Source organism: Equus przewalskii, chromosome 21 (assembly GCF_037783145.1).
Source record: "Equus przewalskii isolate Varuska chromosome 21, EquPr2, whole genome shotgun sequence".
NCBI classification, from domain to species: domain Eukaryota; kingdom Metazoa; phylum Chordata; class Mammalia; order Perissodactyla; family Equidae; genus Equus; species Equus przewalskii.
The window spans coordinates 11384073-11408694 of NC_091851.1; the positions used below are offsets into that span (position 1 = coordinate 11384073).

A 24622-nucleotide genomic window follows, 5' to 3' on the forward strand; every position below is an offset into this window, starting at 1 on the left:
ATGGGTATTATTATGGTATCACTTGTTGTTATTATAGAAAGAATGTTACTGATAATTTCTCATAGCAACACAGAATGCTTCTTGGCACTACTTGCTTATGTGTGATGTTCTTTATTTTAGAGAGTCTATGTTGTATGTGTGTGTTGGGGGGTGGGGTAGTTGTTCAGCATTATTTTCCGTATACACACATAGCACATTTAGCTTTAAGGGACAGTCATCTTTCCGTGAATATGTTTCTCAGATTATTTCCCAACCACAAGTTTTAAGGACAAGAAGGTGTGTTTGGGAGGACATAAACCAAAATTCTCAAAGTTACAGCACACCTAAAAAGCCGAAGGAGAGAGACTTCTTTTAAAAATGGCCCTGATACTGCTATAAGCATCCTTCAGACTCAGCACAACTGAGATGAGGGTTTTACTATCTGGCTTCACTGGCTACTAGCTGCAGCAGGGAATACCCCCAGAAAAGCTATTGGATGAAAGCCAAAAAACCCAGGTCTTAAAGGGCCCATACACAAACTCATCTGTCTCGGCAAGCTAAAATCACCAGAGAGAAAGCTGACAGTCCTCTGGTCAAAAGAGACTCACCTGGTGGGCTCTGGGTGCATCTCACTGAAAGGAGAGACCTCTCTGGAGACTGAGACATTGGTGGTGGCCATTGTTGTGACCTAGTCCAGGTGTGCTGACACAGATCCCAGTAGATGACATTGAAATTCTTCCCCTGGCCTGTTAGCCCAGGGGTCTGCCCCACTCACTAGAGCTCAGATTTAATCCACTTCAGCCAGGGCAGGTAACCCACCCTAGGGACTGGTCCCACCAAACAGTGAGCCCTCAGGATACTTGTTGGCCTGATGTCTTGATCCTGTACAGGCAGGCAAGTGTGTCTGCCTCTGTGGGGCAGGGCCTGTGTGAGGACCAGGTGAACTGAGGGGGACATTGGTGGATAGGTGGAGGTCTCTGCAATGGGGAACTGGGGTATGTTCCAGGGGGCTGGGAAGTGTGCAAGGACCAGAACCATGTTGACGTGTGTGGTCCTGTGCTGGGTGAGGCTTATCAGTGGCAAAAGACCTGTGCTTCACAAATAGCCATAAAAAGGATCAACCCCATCATCCAAAATCTGAAACAATTGAGTCCTCACATGCCAAGGGCCAGCCCCACTCAGCTGCACTCCTAAGAAAACTTACAACAACCTTGTAGGCCTGAGACCTATAGCAAATGTAAGCCCCTGAGCCTAGCAACCAGCTACACTAGATACCTACCCAATTAACAGGAAAACTGCAACAGGAGTCTGCTGTTAGACCTTGTAGCCAACAGTACTGAGGCTCCCCAAACCAGATGTATAAATGGCTGGCCAGGGAAGGAAAGAGTATACTCCCTGGTTATCTGTATTAAGGGCAACCCTGCCACAGCAGAAGGACACAAGTAGCCCACAAAGGGATCACTCCTGGATCATTTGGACAGGTGACCAGAGGGAAGCACACTATTGGGCCTCAAAAGGCATCTCTTGCATAAGGCCACTTCTCCAAGATCAGGAGACATAGCCCACTCACCTAATACATAGATATAAGCACAGAGAAAGAGGCATAATGAAGAGACAAAGCAATACACTTCAAGCAAGGGAACAGGACAAAACCCCAGAAAAATGACTAAATGAAACAGAAATAAATGACCTACACAACAAAGAGTTCAAACAAAAACTCATAAGGATGCTCACAGATATTGGGAGAAGACTGGATGGACACAGCGAGCTCATCAACAAATAACTAGAAAATATAAAAAAGAACCAATCAGAAATGAAGAATACTGGAGCCAACCCCATGGGTGAGTGGTTAAGTTTGTGCACTCAGCTTCGGTGGCCCAGGGTTTCACCGGTTCGGATCCTGGGCGCAGACATGGTACCGCTCATCAGGCCATGCTGAAGCAGCATTCCACATGCCACAACTAGAAGGACCCACAAAAAAAATATACAACTGTGTACCAGGGGGCTTTGGGGAGAAAAATTAAAAAAATAATAAAAAAAGGAAATAAAGAATACAATACTGGAAATGAAAAATTCACTAGAGGGATTCAATAGCAGAGTAGATGATACAGAAGAATGGATCAGTGAGCTAGATGAAAGACTAGAGGAAATCACCCAAGCTGAATAGAAAAAAGAATTAGACTCAATGAGGACAGTCTAAGGGAACTCTGGGACAATATCAAGCTCACTAACATTTTTATTATAGGTGTTCCAGAAGGGGAAGAGAGAGAAACGGGGCAGAAAATTTATTTGAAGAAATAATAGCTGAAAATTTTCCTAACCTAAGGAAGGAAACAGACATCCAAGTATAGGAAGCACAGAGAGCTCCAAACAAGATAAGCCCAAAGAGGCCCATATCAAGACACATTATAATTAAAATGTCTAAAATTAAAGATGAGAGAATCCTAAAAGCAGCAAGAGAAAGGCAACAAGTGACATACAAAGGAAAGCCCATAAGGCTATCAGCGGACTTCTCAGCTGAAACCCTACAGGTAAGAAGAGAATGGTATGACATATTTAAACTGCTAAAAGGAAAAATCCTACAGCCAAGAATACTCTATCCATCAAGGTTGTCATTCGGAATGGAAGGAGAGATAAAGAACTTCCGAGACAAGCAAAAATTAAAGGAGTTTATCACCAAGGAACCAGTTCTACAAGAAGTGCTGAAGGAACTTATTTAAGTGGGAAAGTGATTACCATAAATAGAGATAAAAAATTATCAACCCTCCCAAAACCAGGCAATAAAATCACTGGTAAAGATAAAAATATAGTAAAGTAGCAGATCAACCACGTGTGAAGATAAGATGAAGGTTAAAAGACAAAAGTACTAAAATTACCTATTTCAATGATAAGAGGTTAATGGACAGACACACACAAAACAAGAGATTAGATATGATTTCAAAAATATAAAATGTGGGAGGAGAGGAGTGAAAAAGTAGAGCTTTTAGAAAGAGGTCAAGCTAAATAGTCTATCAACTCAACATAGACTGTTATATACGTAGAACATTATATAGGATCCTCACGGTAATTACAAACCAGAAACCTATAATAAGTAAGCAAATAAGTAAGACAAAAGAAATCAAACATATTACTAAAGAAAACCATCAAACCACAAGAGAAGAGAGCAAGAGAAAAAGAAAGGAACAGGGAAGAACTACTAAAACACCCAGAAAGAAAAGTAATGAAATGGCAATAAATACATATTTATCAATAGCTACTTTAAATGTCAATGGACTAAATGCTCCAATAAAAAGGCATAGGGTGGCCAATTGGATATAAAAAAATAAGATCCATATATATGCTGCATACAAGAGACACACTTCAGACCTAAAGGTGCTCACAAACTGAAAGCAAAAGGTTGGAAAAAGATATTCCATACAAATGTCAAAGAAAAGAAAGCGGGGGTAGCAATATTTATATCACACAGAATAGACTTTAAAACAAAAACTGTAACAAGAGACAAATAAAGGCACTACATAATGATAAAGGGAACAATCCAACAAGAAGATATAACACTTGTAAATATCTATGCACCCAACATAGGAGCACCTAAGTATATAAAGCAATTATTAACAGACATAAAAGGACAAATAGACAGTAACACAATAATAGTAGGGGACTTTAACACTCCACTAACACCAATGGATAGATCATCCAAACAGAGGATCAATAAGGAAACACTGCCTTTAAACAACACCTTTGACCAGATGGACTTAGTGGATATCTATAGAACATTCCATCCAAAAACCACAAAATACACGTTCTTTTCAAATATGCATGAACATTCTCCAGGATTGATCACATAGTATGCCACAAAACAAGTTTCAATAAATTTAAGAAGATCGAAATAATACCATGCATCTTTTCTGACCACAAAGGTATGAAACTAGAAATCAACTGCAGGAAGAAAATCAGAAAAGCCACAAAAATGTGGAGATTAAAAAAAATGCTACTGAACAACGATTAAGTCAATGAAGAAGTCAAAGGAGAATCAAAAAATTCATGGTGACAAATAAAAATGAAAATACAACATGCCAAAATCTATGGGATACAGCAAAAGCAGTTCTAAGAGGGAAATTTATAGCAATTCAGGCCTACCTCAACAAAGAAGAAAAATTCCCAATAAACAATCTAACAGCACATCTAAAGGTACTTGGAAAAGAACAACAAACGAAGCCCCAAATCAGCAGAAGGAAGGAAATAATAAAAATTAGAGTGGAAATAAATGAAATAGAGTCTAAAAAAATATCAAAACAATTAATGAAACCAAAAGCTGGTTCTTTGAAAAGATAAACAAAATTGACAAACCCTTAGCTAGACTAACCAAAAAAAAAAAAAAAGAGAGAGAAAGCTCAAATAGATGAAATCAGAAACAAAAGAGGAGAAATTACAATGACACCTCAGAAATACAAAAGGTAATAGACAGTACTTGAAAAGCTATACACCAACAAATAGATAATCTAGAAGAAATGGATAAATTCTTAGAAAGATACAACCTTCCAAAACTGGACCAAGAATAAGAAGAGAATTTGAATAGATGAATCACCAGTAAGGAGATCAAAAAGCAATCAAAAACCTCCCAAAAAATAAAAGTCCAGGACCAGATGGCTTCCCTGGTGAATTCTACCAAACATTCAAAGAAGACTTAACACCTATCCTTCTCAAACTCTTCCAAAAAGTTGAAGAGGAGAGGAGGCTTCCTAACTCATTCTATGAAGCCAACATTATCCTGATACCAAAACCAGACAAGGACAACACAAAAGAAAATTACAGGCCAATATCACTGATGAACATCGATGCAAAAATCCTCAACAAAATACTAGCGAGTCAAATACAATAATACATTAAAAAGATCATACATCATGATCAAGTGGGTTTCATTGCAGGGATGCAGGAATCGTTCAACATCTGCAAATCTATCAACGTGATACACCATATTGACAAAATGAAGAATAAAAATCACATGATCATCTCAATAGACACAGAGAAAGCATTTGACAAGATACAGCAACAATTTATGATAAAAACTCTAAATAAAATGGATAAAGAAGGAAAATACCTCAACACAATAAAGGCCATATATAACAAACCCACAGCAAATACCATTCTCAACGGAGAAAAACTGAAAGCTATCCCTCTAAGACCAGGAACCAGACAAGGATGCCCACTTTAACCACTCTTATTTAACATAGTATTGGAAGTCCTAGCCAGAGAAATCAGGCAAAAAAAAGAAATAAAAGGGATCTATATTGGAAAAGAAGAAGTGAAACTGTTACTCTTTGCAGAAGACATGATTTCAGATATAGAAAACCCTAAGGAAGCCACTAAAAAACTTTTAGGAATAATAAATGAATATAGTTAAGTCGCAGGGTACAAAATCAACATACAAAAATCTATTGCATTTCTGTACACTAACAATGAAGTAGCAGAAAGAGAAATTAAGAATTTTAACCCCATTTATAATTGCAACAATCTTAACCAAAGAGGAGAAAGATCTGTACACCAAAAACTATAAAACATTGTTGAAAGAAATCGAAGAAGACACAAAGAAATGGAAAGATATTCCGTGCTCCTGGCTTGGAAGAATTAACATAGTTAAAATGTCCATACTCCCTAAAGCAATCTATAGATTTAATGCATTCCCTATCAAAGTTCCAACAACAGTTTTCACAGAAATAGAACGAAGAATCCTAAAATTTATATGGAACAACAAAAGACCCCAAATAGTCAAAGGATTCCTGAGAAAAAAGAACAAAGATGCAGGTATCACACTCCCTGATTTCAAAATATACTACAAAGCCATAGTAACCAAAACAGCACAGTACTGGCACAAAAACAGACACAGTGATCAATGGAACAGAATCGAGAGGCCAGAAATAACCCCACACATTTATGGACAGCTAATATTCAACAAGGGAGCCAAGAGCATATAATAGAGAAAGGAGACGCTCTTCAATAAATGGTGTTAGGAAAACTGGACAGCCACATGCAAAAGAATGAAAGTAGACCTTTACTTTATACCATGCACAAAAATCAACTTAAAATGGATTAAAGACTTGAATGTAAGACCCAAAACCATGAAACTTCTAGAAGAAAACATAGACAGTATGCTCTTTGACATTGGTCTTAACAGCATATTTTCAAGTACCATGTCTCACCGGGCAAGGGAAACAAAATAAAAAATGAACAAATGGGACTACATCAAACTAAAAAGCTTCTGCACAGTAAAGGAAACCATCAAAAAAATGAAAAGACAACCTAACAATTGGGAAAATATATTTGCAAACCATGTATCAGATAAGGGGTTAATATCCAAAATATACAAAGAACTCACACATCTCAACAATAAAAAAGCCAACAACCCAATTAAAACAGGGCAAAAGATCTGAACAGAGATTTCTCCAAAGAAGATATGTGGATGGCCAATAGGCTTATGAAAAGATGTTCAACATTGTTAGCTATCAGGGAAATGCAAATCAAAACCACAATGAGATAGCACCTCACTCGAGTCAGAATGGCTATAATTCACAAGACAGGAAACAAGTGTTGGAGAGGATGTGGAGAGAAGGGAACGCTTGTACACTGCTGGTGGGAGTGCAAACTGGTGCAGCCACTCTGGAAAGGAGTATGGAGTATCCTCAGAAAATTAAGACTAGATCTACCATGTGATCCAGCTATTCTACAGCTGGGTATTTATCCAAAGAACTTGAAAACACAAGTGCATAAAGATACATGCACCTCTATGTTTATCACAGCATTATTCACAATTGCCAAGACTTGGAAGCAATCTAGGGGCCCATCAAGGGACGAATGGATAAAGAAGATGTGGTATATATACACAATGGAATACTACTCAGCCATAATAAATGATGGAATACAGCCATTTGTGACAACATGGATGGACCTTGAGGGTATTATACTAAGAGAAATAAGTCAGAGGGAGAAAGTCAAATACCGTATGATCTCACTCATAAGTAGAAGATAAAACCAATAACAAACAAACACATAGCAACGAGATTGGATTGGTGGTTACCATAGGGGAAGGAGGGAGTGGGGAGGGCAAAAGGGGTGATTAGGCACACATGTGAGGTAACGGATTCAGTTTTTGGGTGGTGAACATGATGTAATCTACACAGAAGTCAAAATATATTATGATGTACATCTGAAAGCTATATAATGTTATAGTCCAATGTTACTGCAATAAATAAATAAATAAATAAATAAATAAATAAATAAATAAATAGAAGGGGAAAAAACCCAAAATCAAAACAAAACAAAAATAAAAAATAAAAATGGCCCCAACCCACAACCATTTCCAGTGTCCACACTCTTTGTAATGTGACTGTGTAGTTCATCCCATAAAGGGGAGAGGTCTCTTTTCCACCCCTGGAATCTAGGCTGTCTTGTGACTTGCTTTGGGCAAAAGCATATGATGGAAATAATTGGGAACTAGTTCTGAACCTGGACCCTAGGAGAACTTACACACTTCTGTTCTCTCTTTTGCTCTTTTGTCTTTATCATGAAGACATGCCATGCTAGCCTGAATGAGTATGAGACCTAGGGGATCAAAGTCAAGTCTGCCCAAATATCCCAACTGAGGCCACAGACACATGAAAGAACCCAGCGAAGATAAACAAAGTCTCTTGGACAAGCCATGGAACATAGATGCATTAAGAGTCAGCTTGGGTCTGCAAAATCGCCCAGATAACCCATCGAATTATGAGAATAATAACTTGTTGTTGTAATAAGCCATTAGGTTTTGGGGTAGTTTGTTACATGGCACTAGCTAACTGATATAGAAGAGTGAATGAAGAGAAGAAAAAAAAAAAAGAGCAAAGATAATTAGGGCTAAAATAATGGAGGCCACATTTCACTACTTCCAAAAAAAATTGCTTAGGTTTGGTCTTCTAGGCACATTACATATAACATAAATGAACAAACATTTATTTACTTCCACAAAAATAAATTCTATTTCGTGGAGGCTTTGGAATAGAGTCTTCTGGTCATGTGTTTGAAGAATGGTTTTTATTTTGTTTGTTTTGGGTTTTTCTTTTTTAAATCAGCAGTCTGTAGACAAACTCAGAAAGCCTTCAGCAGGAGCGATTTCCTAGTGGATTCTATTCTAGACAAAAGCCAGATGACATTTCTAGTGTATAGCTCATAGACAAGGCTAAAGAATAAGAGATTGCACCAGTTTCCCATTTTAAGCTTATAAGATTTAGCAGAAGCTACTGGTTACAGGTCTATCTACAAAGTCATCCTAAGTAGTGAGAATTGAGGACAGAGGGCAGTGGGGAAACTGCTAATTTTTCTTTTTAAAGAAACTGCCTCCCAGGAAGATAGACACATAACATTTATCTTCATAGAGCCATTGGCAAAACCACAAAGAAAGGTACTTTGAGGTCATGAGCTAGTGGCACTCTGTGCTTATTGGTGCTGAAATCCCAGATATACTCAGTAAAAAAAATAAGAACAAGTAACATCCTCCTGCAGCACAGTTGTCCTTTCATAAATGTTCTTTAACTGTTCAACCCCATAAGATTTAAGTGCCTAAGAATGTAGAATCTAATTATTCTACATAAAACTAAGTTGTTGTTTAATTTATTTAAAGTGCCCAAACAAATCGGCAAGCAAGCTTATTGATAGCAATTTGACACATAAAATATTCCATTTGGGGGTGTTGTCTGTGTGCATGATTTGACTTAGATAATTTGTGATCTACAATGTGGAATGCAGGGACAACTAAGAAATAAAATTGATCTATTAGGTTAGTTAGGTCACATTGCCTATGACAAGGATGCCCCCAACTCCAAGAATCATTGATTACTGGACAGGTGATGTCTAGGTTGTAATGGATATTTACTGAGCATCTGCTGTATGTAATGGGACTCTATGGGGGGTCAAAGCAACCAATAACCAATTTTCAGAATGATTGCCCTTCAGAAAGGTCAGCATTAGAAAGGAAATCAGACAATGTAACAACGAGTTAAACTATAATGTACAAATACTATTAGAAGTGAAGGGCAGAGGGTTGGACTGCAAAAAGGGCAGCATTAAGATAACGGTCACTGAGATGTTGAAAATATTTTTGAAGGAAGAGTATGAATTTGCCAATTAGAAAAGTTGGGGGAGGCCACTTCTGGCAAGAAACACAGCTTGTGCAATATTATGACACCATAATGGACATCTGTGTATTTGGAAAGCAGCAGTTGCTTTGGTATGACTAAAGGTCAGGTTCACTGGGGAGAGTAGGAGGAGCTGGAGCTGGAGAACCAGGTCTGAGTTACATGGTGGATGCCCTAATGTACTATGATAAGGATCTTATCCTGTAAGAAATGGATAGGGTAAGGCTAGAGATAGGGAGACATTTAATAGAATGTGATGGCAGTCTACATCACAGATGGAGAGATCCTGAAATAGAACGTTGTACTCCTGATTGGCAGGAAGCAGACCTTAAACCAGGATTTGTGTGCAAGGGATTTACAAAGGCAGTACTATCAAAAGAATGCATAATAGAATATGGGAAGCAGAACAAAGAATGATAAAAAGTCAAAGAAAGATATGAGTTCAGGAATAGTCTCAGTCTCAGCCTAATCCCAGGATGAGCTCTGTAGCATAAATTGCACCTCAATCTGTACCCCATTCTAGCTAGCTAATGGATAGAAGCTATCCTAAGGGACACATAAACTCTGAGTCATTTTTGGCTTCTCTATTGAGGCAGTGCACACATCCTTAGCTTAGGGTTTGCTTCCTGTTGACTAGGAGCACAACACCATTTCCATGCCAAAGGACAATCTCTGAAGGTCACAGGTATGAGCTTTTAGTGGCAAGAGCACAGAAACAGGGCAATGGAGGCAGAAAGTTGGTAAAAAGATCCTAGGGGGTCTGGGAAGAGTGCCAACAGTATCTATTACACAGTGACAACGAAGAAAGGGGACAAAGAGCAATAGTTTCCAAATTGTGTTTCTGGGAGCATTTAATCCTGTGAAATTTCTGTAGGTGTTAGCAATGAGACTGGTGGTTGTAAGTTTGAAAGCGCTGGGTTAAACAAAATTAAAGGCTTGTTTACTGCAGGAATTTTCAGATCCTTTAATGTCCCAAGAGGAAAATAAAATAAGAAGCATTTTCAAGCTTAATTAACCAGAGTACACTTGGGGAAATACTTGATTGGGGAGATATTAAGAGTTTTCATCTACTGAACTAAGGGGATGATTACAAATGGTGACAGTGAGGAAGATGTTTGGGGGTGATTCCTGTGCTTCTGATTTGGGCAGTGGAATAGTAGGTCAGGTTTGGGGAGTGGATAAGATGAATAGTTTGATTTTGGATTTGTTGAGTTTAAAATCTCTATAGGAAGAATCGAAATCCACGCTGTGGACGTGGCTTTAGGAGGCGTAAATTAAGTCAAATTTGTAGATGAGATCACTCATGATGAGGGTGTAGAGTATAGGAAGAAAAAAGGGCTGAGGATAAATGTATGTAAAACACCAGAGTTTAATTGAAGGGAATAAAAGCAGCTCACACAGGAAATTGATAAAGAAGAGTAGGAAATGTTAGAGAACCAAGGATAAAGAGGTCCAGTAACCTAAGAGCTAAAAAATGTCTTTTTGTCTGGAAACCAGATCATAATCTTAATGAGAAAGCACTAGTAGAATATTGAATATGTTCAGCATATTGTAGAGTGTGAAAAATCTAGGAGAGGTGAGGAAATAAAGTAACTTCTCTGCAAATAAATGGTTGTGAAAAGAAAGGGGGAATAAAGAAATGAATGAGGGTTTCTTCACATGGAGAAAGTTGAGTGTGTGCATAGAGTGAGAGGAAGGAGATACTGCAGAATAAATAGTTGAAAATTTAGAAGAAATAGAAAATAGAAGAAAATTTAAAAGAATGGTTAATGGAGCAATCAAGTTTTTTGAAATATGCAAATTAAAAAATTAATTTTGGTAAGAGGGTTTAAGATGATGGTGTAAGAAAACCCAGAACTCAGTTCCTCCCATGGACACAACAAAATTACAAATACGTATGGAATAATTTCCTCTGAAAGGGACCTGAAAATTGGATGAACAGAATGTACACAAGAAGGGATAAAAGGACAGCATCAAGACATGTAGGTGATAGAGAGACATGGTCTCACCAAGGAAAAAACCCCACTCCAGTCATGGTGATCCACAATCAGGAGAAATCTCAAAGGTATGATACTTTTGCCTGTGGAGCAAGGGATTCAAACTCCACCTAAGGCACCACAAACTTTAGATCTTTCACAAGAGAGATGAACCCCCAAAACACCTAGCTTTGAAAACCCACAGAGATTATGTGCAGGAAAACTATACTGTAGGAAATGGACAACCCACTCTTAAAGGGGTCACACACAGACTCACTCAACAGAGAAACCAGAACAAAAACACCAATTTGAAAGGTGCACAGGCCTTAGGTGAAGCAGAATTGCTTATTAACCCTGAAGCATCTGCTGGAGAGGCAAGAACCAGTTAGGACTCTCCCCAGGCACTGAGACACTGGTGAGAGTCACTTTACAACCTCAATGTACCTTGCTAATGCTGGTGCCAGTGGCACCATTTTGGAGTTTTGTCTCTAACCTGCTAGCACCAGAGGGAAAGCTCTGCTGAGAGCCCTGCCCACCCCTATGCCTAGGTTGCTCCTCACAGCTTCACCAGAAGATAGCCCTGCCTACCAACACACTGCAGCAGTCACATCCAAGCATCACATGTGGACTGGGTGCCAGCCCTTCCCATCAGCTCACCACAACAGTAGTCACTGTGCCTCATAGTGGTACCAGGCACCAGCCCTGCCCACCAACATTCTACAGCAGTTGTGATCGTTCCGTTCCCTGCAGCCAGGTTGGGCACCAACACCACCCACGAAGGTGTCACAATAGTTGCGGCCATGTGTCACAGCCAGGTCAGGCAAGAGCTCCACCCAATCCCTGCACAGCATCCATGCTCCTGCCACATAAGGAGGGCTCATGCAGCTCACATAGAGGACATCCCTTGAGTGCCTGACTCAGGAGGCCAGGGGGATTGCACTTCTGGGCCCCACAGGATATCTCCTACTTAAGCCCACTCCCTCAAGACTGAAAGAGGTAGTTGATTTATCTAATATATAGAAATAAACACAGAAGTTAGGCAAAACAAGGAAACAGAGGAATATGTTCCAAACAAAAAGACAAGACAAAAACCTCATAAAAAGAGCTAAAGAAAATGGAGATAAGCAATCTACTTGATAAAGAGTTCAAAGCAATGGTCATAAAAATGCTTAGCAGACTCAGGAGAGGAAAGGATGAACACAGTGAGAACTTCAATAAAGAGAGAGAATATATAAGAAAGTATCAAACTGAAGTTATAACTGAGCTGAAAAATACTCTAGAGGGGTTCAACAGCACAACAGATGAAGTAGAAGAACAAATCAGCAAGTTGGAAAAAAGAGCAATGGAAATCACCCGGACAGAGCAAAAAATGACAAAAGAATTTTAAAAAGTGAAGATATCTTAAGGGACCTCTGGGACAACATCAAGAGGAATAAGATTCTCATCATGGAATCCCAGAAGGAAAAGAGAGAGAGAGAAAGGGTCAGAAAAAACTATTTGAAGAAATAATAAAAATATTAGAGATGTTGAAAACTTCTCTAACATGGGAAAGGAAACAGAAATCCCAGTCCAGAAAGCCCAGAGAGTTCCAAACATGAACCCAAAGAGACCCACACCAAGATACCTTATAATTAAAATGGTAGGGGCTGGCCCTGTGGCCGAGTGGTTAAGTTCGCATGCTCCGCTGCAGGCTGCCCAGTGTTTCGTTGGTTCAAATCCTGGGCGTGGACATAGCACTGCTCATCAAGCCACGCTGAGGCAGCATCCCACATGCCACAACTAGAAGGACCCACAACAAAGAATATACAACTATGTACTGAGGGGCTTTGGGGAGAAAAAGGAAAAAAAAAAATCTTTAAAATGGTACAAGTTAAGGATAAAAGCAGCAAGAGAAAAAGAAGTACCGCATACAAGGGAAACCCCATAAGACTATCAGTAAATTTTTCAGCAGAAACTTTACAGGTCAGGAGGGAGAGACATGACATATTCAAAGCACTGAAAGAAAAAAATTCCAACCAAGGATTCTCTACCTAGCAAGGTTCTCATTAAGAATTGAAGGAGAGATTAAGAGTTTTCCAGATAAGCTAAAGCTAAAGGAGTTCATCACCACTAAACTGGCCCTACATGAAATGTTAGAGGGACTTCTTTAATCTGAAGAGAAATGGCACTAATTAATAAGAAGAAAACATACAAACACTATACTTACATTAATTATAAGATGCATTAATTAATACATACGTTAATAATAAAACCTACAAAGGTAAAAATCTCACTGGAAAACATAAATCTATAATAAAGCTAGTGGGTCAATCACTTATAAAGCAATCGTGAAAGGTAAAAGACGAAAGTAGTAAAATTAATTAAAATTACAATAATTTGTTAAGGGATGCATAAAATAAAAAGATGTAAAAGGTATCATCAAAAATATTAAATGAGGGGGAGGAGAAACGTAAAGCTCTGGAATGTGTTCAAATTTAAGCAGCTATCAACTTAAAACAGAATGCTATTTACATAGGCTCCTATATGTGAATCTCCCAGTAACCACAAGGAAAAAACTTGCAGTAAATATAGAAAAAAAAATGATAAAGGAATCTAAACATAATGCTGAAGAAAGACATCAAACCATAAGAGAAAATAGAAAGAGAAGAGAGGAACTATGAAAACAGCCAGAAAACAATTAACAAAATGACAATAAGTACATACTCATCAACAATTACTTAAAATGTAACTGGACTAAATTCACCAATTAAAAGACATAGAGTGGCTGAATGGATTTAAAAAAAATCCATCCATATATTTGCCACAAGAGACTCACTTCAGAAGTAAGGACACACAGAGACTGACGGTGAAGGGATGCAAAAAGATATTCCATACACATAAAAAGAAAGCTGGAGTAACTATACTCACATCAGATAAAATAGACTTTAAAATAAAGATTGTAGTAAAAGACAAAGAAGGACAACACATAATGATAAAAGAGATTAATTCAGCAAGAAGATATAATATTTATAAATATATATGCAGTCAACATAGGAGCACCAAAATATGTATAGCAAATATTAAATAGATCACATGTTAGGCCACAAAACAAGTCTCAATTCAAGAAGATTGACATCATATCAAGCATCTTTTTAGACCTCATTGTTATGAAACTAGAAAGCAATTACAAGAGGGAAATGGGAAAAACCACAAAAATGTGAAGATTAAACAACATGCTACTGCACAACCAGTGGATTATAAAGAAATCAACATGGAAATCAAAAAATACCTAGAGAGAAATGAAAATAGAAATACGACATACTGATGGAGCAAAAGTGATTATAAGAGGGAAGTTCATAGCAGTAAGGCCTACCTCAGGAAACAAGAAAAATTTCAAAAAACAATCTAAGTTTACACCTAAAGGATCCAGAAAAAAAGAAGAACAAAGCCCAAAATTAGTAGAAGGAGGGAAATAATAAAGATCAGAGTGGAAATAAATGAAATACAGACTAAAAAAACAAAAGAAAAGATTAATAAAACTAAGAACTGATTCTTTGGAAAGATTAACAAAATCAATGAAACTTTAGCTAGACTAATCAAGAAAAAAAGAGAAAGAGCTCTAATAAATAAAATTAGAAATGAAAGATGAGCCTGGCCCCATGGCTGAGCGGTTAAAGTTCCATGTGCTCTGCTTCGGTGGCCTGGGTTCATGGGATCAGATCCTGGGTGCAGACCTACTCCACTCACCAGCCATGTTGTGGTGGTGTCCTACATACAAAAAAACTAGAGGAGGGGCTGGCCCGGTGGTACAGTGGTTAAGTTTGCATGCTCCACTTCTGTGGTCCAGGGTTTGTGGGTTCAGATCCCAGATGCATACCTACCCACTGCTCATCAAGCCATGTTGTGCAGGCATCCCATTTACAAAATAGAGGAAGATTGGCACAGATGATAGCCCAGGGACGATCTTCCTCAAGCAAAAAGAAAAAAGAGGATTGGCAATGTGTGTTAGCTCAGGGTGTATCTTCCTCAGCAAATAAAAAAGGAAAGAAATGAAAGAGAAACTACAACTGATACCACAGAAATAGAAAAGATCATAAGAGACTACTACAAACAATTATACACTAACAAATTGGACAATCTAGAAGAAACAGATAAATTCCTAGAAACATTCAATCTTCCAATACTGAGTCATAATGAAATAGAAAATCAGAATGAACTGATTACCAGTAAGGAGATTAAAACAACAATCAAAAACCTCCCAACAAACAAAAGTCCAGGACCAGACAGCTTCACTGGTGAATTCTACGAAACATTCAAAGAAGATTTAATTCTTATCCTTTTCAAACTCTTCCAAAAAATTGAAGAGGAAGGAAATCTTTCCAACACATTTTATAAGGCCAGCATTATCCTAATATCAAAACCAGACAAGGACACCATACACACACAAAAAATTATAGGTCAATGTTCTTGGCGAAAATAGATGCAAAAATCCTCAACAAAATATTAGCAAATGGAATCCAACAATATATTCAAAAGATTATACGCCATGATCAAGTGGGATTTATTCCAGGGATGTAAGGATGGTTCAACATTTGCAGATCAATTAATGTGATATTTCACATTAAGAAAATGAAGGGTAAAATTTTTATGAACCTCCCAATAGATACAGAAAAAGCTTTTGACAAAATACATCAATTTATGATAAAAACCCTCAACGAAGTAGGTATAGAGGGGACATACCTCAACATAATAAAGGCCATATATGACAAACCTACAGCTAACATCATACTCAATGGTGAAAGATCGAAAGCTTTTCCTTTAAGATCAGAAATAAGACAAGGATGTCTAACTTTTGCCACTCGTATTCAACATGGTATTGGAAGTCTTAACTAGAACGATTAGGCAAGAAAAAGAAATAAAGCTCATCTAATATGGAAAAGAAGATGTAAAACTTAGTATTTGCAGACGAATGACATTATGTAGAGAAAATCCTAAAGACTCCATCAAAAGACTGTTAGAACCAATGAATAAATTCAGTAAAGTTTCAGATACGAAATCAATATACAGAAATCTGTGGTGTTTTATAAATTGATAACAAACTATCAGAAAGAGAGATTAGGAAAACAATTCCACTTACAATAGCATCAAAAAGAATAAAATACCTACGAATAAAGTTAACCAAGGAGGTAAAGGCCTGTACACTGAAAACCGTAAGATATTGATGAAAGAAATGGAAAAAGACACAAATAAATGGAAAGATAGTCTGTGCTCACAGATTGGAAGAATTAATGTTGTTAAAATGTCTGTACTACCCAAATCAATTTACAGATTCAGGTTCAATGCAATCCCTATCAAAATTCCAATGATATACTTCACAGAACTAGAACAAATACTTCCAAAATTTGTAATGAACCACAAAAGATCTTGAATAGCCAAAGAAATATTGAGAAAGAAGAACAAAGCTGGAGGTATCACCCTTCACGATTTCAGACTATACTGCAAAGCTATACCAATCAAAGCAATATGGTACTGGTACAAAAGCAGATACACAGACGAATGGAAGAGAATTAGGAGCCCAGACATAAACCTACACTCATATGGACAATTATTCTATGACAAAGGAGCCAAGAACATACAATGGAGAAATGATATTCTCTTTAATAAATAGCATTGGGAAAACCAAACAGCCACACACAAAAGAATGAAACTAGACCCTATCTCACCATACACAAAAATTAACTCAAAATGGGTTAAAGACCTCAATGTAAGACCTGAGACCATAAAATTCCTAGAGGAGATCTTAGGCAGTAAGGCCCTTGACATCCATCTTAGTGATGTATTTTTGCATGTGACCCAAAATGCAAGGGAAACAAAAGAAAAAATAAACAAGTCGGACTACATCAGACCAAAAGGATTCTGCACAGCAAAGGAAACCATCATCAAAATGAAAAGGCAATCTACTGAATGGGAGAAGATATTTGCAAACCATCTATCTGATAAGGGGTTAATATTCAAATTATATAAGGAACTCATACAACTCAACAACAAAAACAAACAATGCGATTAAAAACTGGGGACAGGACAAGAATCAACATTTTCCCAAAGACATACAGGTGGCCAACAGGCACATGAAAAGATGTTCAAAATCATTAATTATCACGGAAATCCAAATCACAACCACAATGAGATATCACCTCATACATGTTAAAATGGCCATTATCAAAAAGACGAGAATTAACAAGTGTTGGCAAGGATGTGGAGAAAAGCGAATCATCTTAGATTGTTGATGGGACTGTAAATTGGTGAAGCCATCATGGAAAACAGTACGGAGACTCCTCAAAAAATTATGAATAGAACTACCTTATGATCCAGCTATTTCGCTTTTGGGTATTTATCTGAAGAATACAAAACACTAATTCAAAAAGATATATGCACTCCTATGTTCATTGCAGTATTATTTGCAATAGTCAAGACATGGAAACAACCTGAGTGTCCATTAATGGATGAATGAATAAAGAATGTGTGGTATATACATACAATGGAATACTACTGATCCATAAAGAAGAATGAAATCTTGCCATTTGCGACAACATAGATGGACATTGAGGGCATTACGTTAAATGAAATGTCAGATGGAGAAAGACAAATACTGTATGATATCACCCATATGTGGAATCTAAAAATAAATGAACAAACAATATAAAAATAAACTCATAGGTACAGAGAATAGATTAGTGGTTGGGGTTGGGGGTTATGTAAAGAGGGTAAAGGGGGTCAATTATATGATGGCTGATAACTAGACTGGTAGTGGTGGGCATTTTGTAGTGTATACAGATGTTGAATTATAATGCTGTACACCTGAAACTTATATAATAATAATGAAAACTTGAAGGCAGATTGGAGATTTACATAAAAAAAGAGAATTAACTTTGGGAAAGTGGATAAAATCTGGTGATAATGGATTGCGACGATTGCCATGGTATGGGAACAGGTGAAATAGTTGTAACGAATCTCTTGGTTTTATTTGTAGGACAGGAGGAATTATCCTTTGAAAGGTTTAGGAGTGGTGTAGGTCTTCACTCATTCATCAAATGTTTATTGATTATCTCAAATGTGCCTGGTACTAAGCTAGGCCCTGGGGCTGGAGGAATTGGACAGTATCCATGTGGATATAATTATGCTTCTTACCCTTGAGGAGCAGACATTTTAGAAGGAGAGGCAGACTTTATTGAGGAGTTTGTGAAGATTTGGAGTAAAAGAATATTTACCAAGAACATTTAATAGGACCATTGAATATTAGTGAGTACCCTGTTGAGTGGCATGAATGATAAGAACTGCAGAACTTTCTCCAGTAGTGTTCCATTGCACCTTGGCAGGAAGAAAGAGAAGTTTAGAGGGATCTAGGTTTTGGATTTTACAAGATGGGTTGATGGGATTAAAGATAAGGAAGATAGCTGAAGGGATGTATAATAGGGTCCCAGGAGGACAGGCAGAAAGTAGGGAGGTGTCAAGAGAGAGTAGAATGATGAGGTCAAAGGATTAATGCAGACAGGGTCAGGGAGAGTACGCTTTAATTTTGTAGTTAGGGAATAGGATTTTAGAGGTGGCTTATCTTAGGATTCTTGGTATTACCATGAGAGTGTGTGGTTGAAGCTTAGTGGATGTGAAGGTCATTGGAGTTAAGAAGGTTACAGAACTGAAAAGTTCAGACATCAATGCCACCTAAGAGTTGGAGCAGGAATTAAAATTACCATTCAGAAGCCAAGGTCCTCAGGAATGAATAAATGAATGAATGAATCTAATCTGTCTCATTTGACTCTAGGAACACTAAATTCAAAGCTATAGCAGACACGCATATCCAGGACTCAATAGTCAGTATGAAATACTTTCCTGATTTACCAAGCAGTAGGCAAGAAATAAGTAGCAATTTTCCACAAAGCAAAACCAGTTTATGGATATTCAGAAACATAACTTCTTTCTTCCAGTGTTATCTGAATTTATAAATAATGTCAAAACATTTGAACCCTTGCCTCCATTGCCTGAAAGTGGTGGATATTGTTTGCTCAGGGATGTGTAACGCCCGCCTCAAGCCCTAGGGGTTTGATAGCATCCAAATCCCACTCCAGTGTCTCATAGATAATCAGTACTGCCCTATGCATAAAAGAGGCTCACCAAATGCTTGTTGAAAATAAATGACTTGAGCCATGTGTCAAAATAGATCAAGGAGACTTCCTTCATCTACAATAGTTGTCTCGTTTACTTGTCACTGACATAATCTAGGGGAGTCATTTCCTCAGGAAATACCAGACACTTGGCATAGTGTTAGACTCTTGTCGACAGTTCAGAGGCAGATTAACATGACAAAGGTATACCCTATGGAATGAGATGAGTAGTGACCTATCTGTTGTTGCTTCATGATATTGATTCTTGTTTATAACTCTCAGAAACTTCTTCCAGGTGCTCCCTGTCATCCTTTCTCATTCAGTCTGCAGGGTCCTTCAGCAAGTGCCCATCACAGTGAACAAATTCTTTGGTAAGTTCACCCATATTCTACAACAGGACCTAGGATGTGTGAAACTTGGGCCAGTGATTTTTTTAGTATTATTCCTAATCTTTATAATAACCCTGAAAGGTGAGCATTACTATCTCAGTTTTACAAATTAATAAATTGAGGCTTAGAGGTTAAATTTCTCGACCAATGGGAATACAAGTCGTTTTGGGGCAGTGATCTGAGCCAGTGGCAAAGCTGGTGCTATTTCCAAGATGCCAGGTGGCCTCTATTGGAACTAGAGCCTTTTAGATTCCTTTTGGATGTCTTGAGGATGAAAGTAGTTTGAGGCTTGGATTCCAGGTACACCAATATTTGACTTCTACTTGATTCCGTAGCAGTGTAACCATCTCCCTATCGTCTTGGACTGTATACTGCCAATCAAGAGGAGTGCAAGAGGATAAACGAGCCCTTCCTGACCCATTCCAGATTCAAAATTCCAGGAAGGGTCCTGGGCAGTCCCTCCTTAGTAGTAATGACCTTTCTCACCTTTGCCACCAAAGTGATTGCTGTTATAGCTGTATCAGCTCCAAGAAATGGAAGCAAAAGGAACACACAAATAAGAAACACACACAAACACACACAAATACAACTCCATCCTGTGTGTGTTTCATCCCATATAGATGAGTGACTCCAAACAACAAATTTAATGGAGGTGGGATGCACATGCAGTTCACTACCACGACACAGGTAGAAATAGCTGATGCTTGGCTAACATGATAGAAGTAAATGATTACTCGAAATCTGTGGGAGTCAAAGACCACATGAATTTAACATATGTAAGGAAATTCTGGCAGGAGGCCTCTGTAAATGGTTCTCCATCCACCAGCCATGGGACGGGAAGGTGACAAAGAAAGTTCACCTTTGCCTGACTGCCTTTACTGTTACTGCAAACCATAAATAGATGTGGAAAGCTAGTGGATTTATTGTTAAGCTTTTCTGCAATGTTCTTTTATATGGGAAACAATGTAGAATTTAGCGTCCCCACAACATATAAGGCTTTGCTCGCAGGGCCACCAGCTTAGTAAAACCTTCCCTGCTTCTCTCAGAGGCTGAGATTGATTTGTTTGTTTGGGGTGCAGTGCAGGAAAATTATTTTTAAACTGAAAAACTTTCAATTCAAAGCAAAGTCGAACAAATAAATACATGGACGGGGCCTCTTTGATATGCAGTTTGATATGAGAAGGAGTAGAACAGAGTTTGGGAAGGCATCTCTCATATGAGGGGAATGGCTGCAAAGAGTGAATTTCTTCAGGGGAAAAAAATCCAGTGAAAAATAGTTTCATCTCCGAAGATCAAATGTAAAGAGAATCACCATGGTTTAGTAAAATGCTTGGCTTAGCTTGGATCTTTTTTTTCTTTTCACAGAGAGATAGAGAGAGGTGGAATGTTTTGAAAGAGTGACCTATGACCTGGATGTCTAGAGCCCTCAACACTTGACCCAAGTCCCAAACTACATCCTCTTTCCTCCACCTGTGTAGAAAGAACACATTATTCTTGAAACTTGGTGTGTTGTCCATTTTATGAAAAATAATACTTAAAACCCACTGTATCAGTCAGGGTTTAACCCAAGAAGCAGAACCACTCGGATTATGTGTATCCATATATATATGGATTTGTTACAGGGATTTGATCTGTAACAACTCATGCGGCAGCTCATTATACAGCCTCCGTAAGACTGTTGTTTCTACATTTGATGCTGAAACTTGAAGTCCCCAGGGCAGGCAGTTCGGAAAGGAAGATGGAAGGAAAGTGGGGGAGACCAAGGAGAAGCAAGAGCCCACAGGAAGGGACTGGAAGTCTTGGCAGTTTAATTGCCTCTCACTTTGGTGCTGTGAGTGTCCTGCAGAAGCTGGAACTCTTTGTCATGAGCTAAAGACACACTTGGCCCAAGAGTCAGAGAATTTGAAGGAAAATCCAGGGGAAAGTGGGGCAGTTGCAGGCCTGGCTGCTGCCCCACAGCAACGAGGTGAACTGGTAGATTAATGACAAGGTGTGTGAAGGAAGAAAGCATCCTCTTCAGTTTTCCAAAAGTAAAAGCATACAGCTTATGCATCACCTCCAGCCTTTTAATCTCCTATGGAAATATCTCTGGTAGCCTATCTTAACCAGAAACATAGAGGAAGGGAATTCTGGAAAGTGTAGTTTGGCCTAGCCACATTAATACATTACAAAGACTTCACACCCACCTTCATGGAAGCACACTGATCCTACTCCGAAGTCTACTACAAAACTGGGGGCTGAGCCACAGCATGATGAGAAGTGATTCCAGTGACTCAAGGCAGGTGGCACGGCCAAATCCAAGGACAGGCAACCAACTCTACCCACACAGCTGTTATCAAGACCCATCATGCCTCCTCTTCCCATGAACGCTTCCTCAGTTTCCTCTTTAAAACCAAGCAAAAAAATACACACCTTTAGCCCTTGTCAGACACACAAAGTAGGGCAGTATAAAGAACAGGGAGGGGACCAATACACAGCCAAGTTCTCTGAGAGATGACAGCAGTTCTTTTTGCTACAGTGGTATTTCCAAATATCACGTATTTTTCTTCTAGAGGTTTATGATTCAACCAAGTTCTGGTTCTCTCCTCTGGTAAAATATTTATATCAGTTTTTTTGGGGATGTGTATCTGTTTTTAGTACTGCCCATTCATAACCCAGGTTCTTTGTCAGGCAGTTATCCATTGGGCAATAAATATAAGTGATACACAAGATAGGATGCAATCTGAGGTGCTTGTAGCATGAAAATACCAAAGTCACATTAGGAATCAAGAATCCTATGAACAGGATGAGTATCTACAGGCAATATAACCCCAGTTACAATGCAACATTTCAATAATTTAAAGATACCTCATAAAGTAATTTTGCAAGTTCTCTCTATGTGTATGTATGTGTGTTTTGTTAGTGTTGTTAGTGTCAATAAATGTGTGAATAAATGAAAGGATTTCTTCAGGACAGTAAGAGCTTTTAACCTGATTTAAAAGTGACAAAGAACTTGAAAATGTAAAAGGGGAAACCAGGTGGGGCAGTATAGTGGGAATAACATGAGAAAAGTGGTTGTAGAAAATCTTAATGAGAAGTAACGAGAGTCTTGGCTGATAAGAAAGAGGGGCAAGTGAGTAAATGGATCCTCTTCCAAGGAGGCTAAGAAATCTGGGTTGTACATAATAGATAATTAGGAGCCATTTGTGGGATTAGGAATAATTTGATGAAAATGTCAGATGAGTATACCAGATGGATGATAGAAAGGAAATTCGAGAAAACTAGACTCCCATGAGCTAGAGCTAAAATCCAGTTAATGAGGAAGATAAGGACTCTGTTTAAGGATGTAACTTTCAAACAGAAAAGTGAGCATCTATGAGTCATTAAGCAGAAAAAATCGGCCACCAAGTGACCAGCAAGTAACACTGAGCTCCTCCAGTGTTCTCAACTCAGGTTAGGCCCCGTGAGACACACTCCAGAAAATATAGCCTCTCTTCTCTTTGAGGGCTGGCCTGGCTAAGAGACCAACAATTAAGGGAAAGCCACTCTTTTCCCTAAAAGAATGTACCATGTGAGAGAAACAAGGAGATCTTCAAAGGGAAACAGAGATTGTTCTTCATATTAAAGATTTGATTTAAAGATTTATGGGGGATTGGTTGGGGCACAGCAGATTTTAGTTTCCAAAAACGTCCACAGCTATGTCCACACTCTGCCCACATTATGTCTCGCATCTCACATGCTCTCTTTACAGTGAGACATTAACACTCCTCCTTGGAGAGATAGGAACCATGATCCCCCTCCTTAAAATGGATGGGCCTGTGACTATGACAGAATTGATGCTGTATGACTTAAGCAAGTTCGTAAAAGGCAATCTAGTTTCTGCTTTGCTCTTTCCCTCTTGGGATGTGCACTTTGGAATCCCCATGCTGTCATGTAAAAAGCCCACCTGCCTGAGGCCACCATACTGAAGCGACCATTTAGGGAGATGGTAAATTTGGAGGTAGATGCCCAAAGAGCTCCAGCTGTTCCAGCCCTCTGTTGTTTGAGTCTTCTCAGTCCCCGTGCCTGGATGATTCCAGCCCTAGCCTTGGGCTGCCCCAGCTGATGATCCCTAGAGCCAGACTTCTAGTCTTCCAGCTCAGGACTCAGACCTCACTGAGCAGAGATGAGCTGTCCTAACAGTGCTCTGCCCAAATTCCTGATCCTTAGAATCATTAAAATGTTAATATCTTGTTTTACACCACTAAGTATTTGGGGTAATTTGTTATACAAACTTTAAGGACTTTTGGGTTATGGAGAGAATATAGGTTGATGGAAAAGATGGAAATAGATGCCCAACAAAAGTATGATTGATATAAAGTAGCCTTAGTAGAAGTAGTACTATTAGTAGCAGCTTCCGTGGGGCAGGAGCATTGACAAGAAGTAGTGGTAGAAGTTGTAGCATTAGGAAGTAGCTAACACATCTAAGATAAGTGTCTTAGATATATTCTTTCACCTAATCCTTAAAAAATGAAAATGAACATAAAGTTTTGTTATCTCCATTTTACAGAGGGGAAAAATGAAGTGCAAAGAGATGAAAGACCTTGTCCAAGATGCCTGTAAGTGGTGGAGACAGGATAAGGCTCCAGATAGGCTGGCTTCAGGGTCTGCATACTAACCATGTGAGTACCCGAGTAAAGGTCTGGGGGTAGTAAGAATCTTAACACTAAAATTAATAGCAACTAGCATCTATTTAGAACTTCCACACACTCTCTGCCAGTTGCCAACACTCTTTAAAACTAAGAGTTTTAAATGAATTGTCTTAATAGGCAATGCAGGTTGGATGTCTGGCTAGGAGTATAAATGAACCCAATGGCCTGAAATGGACTCTATTCGGGCCAAAAGAGATAGGTTGGAAAAATTACTTTTCCTTAGTCATGAATTTTGCAAACTTCCTAAAATAATGGAGAATAGAAGTGCCTAAGAAGGTCATCAAGAGCCCCATAACCAGAGAA

The 24622-nt window shown here is 38.5% G+C and overlaps 1 long non-coding RNA gene across 1 annotated transcript; it reads left to right on the forward strand.

Annotated features, from left to right (window-relative positions):
* The first annotated feature begins 11979 nt into the window (after positions 1–11979).
* Positions 11980–24325, forward strand: LOC139078223 (uncharacterized). The gene is made up of 3 exons (XR_011531097.1): positions 11980–12115; positions 19556–19631; positions 24178–24325. It is a non-coding gene; the product is annotated as an uncharacterized lncRNA (long non-coding RNA).
* The last annotated feature ends 297 nt before the right edge of the window (positions 24326–24622 follow it).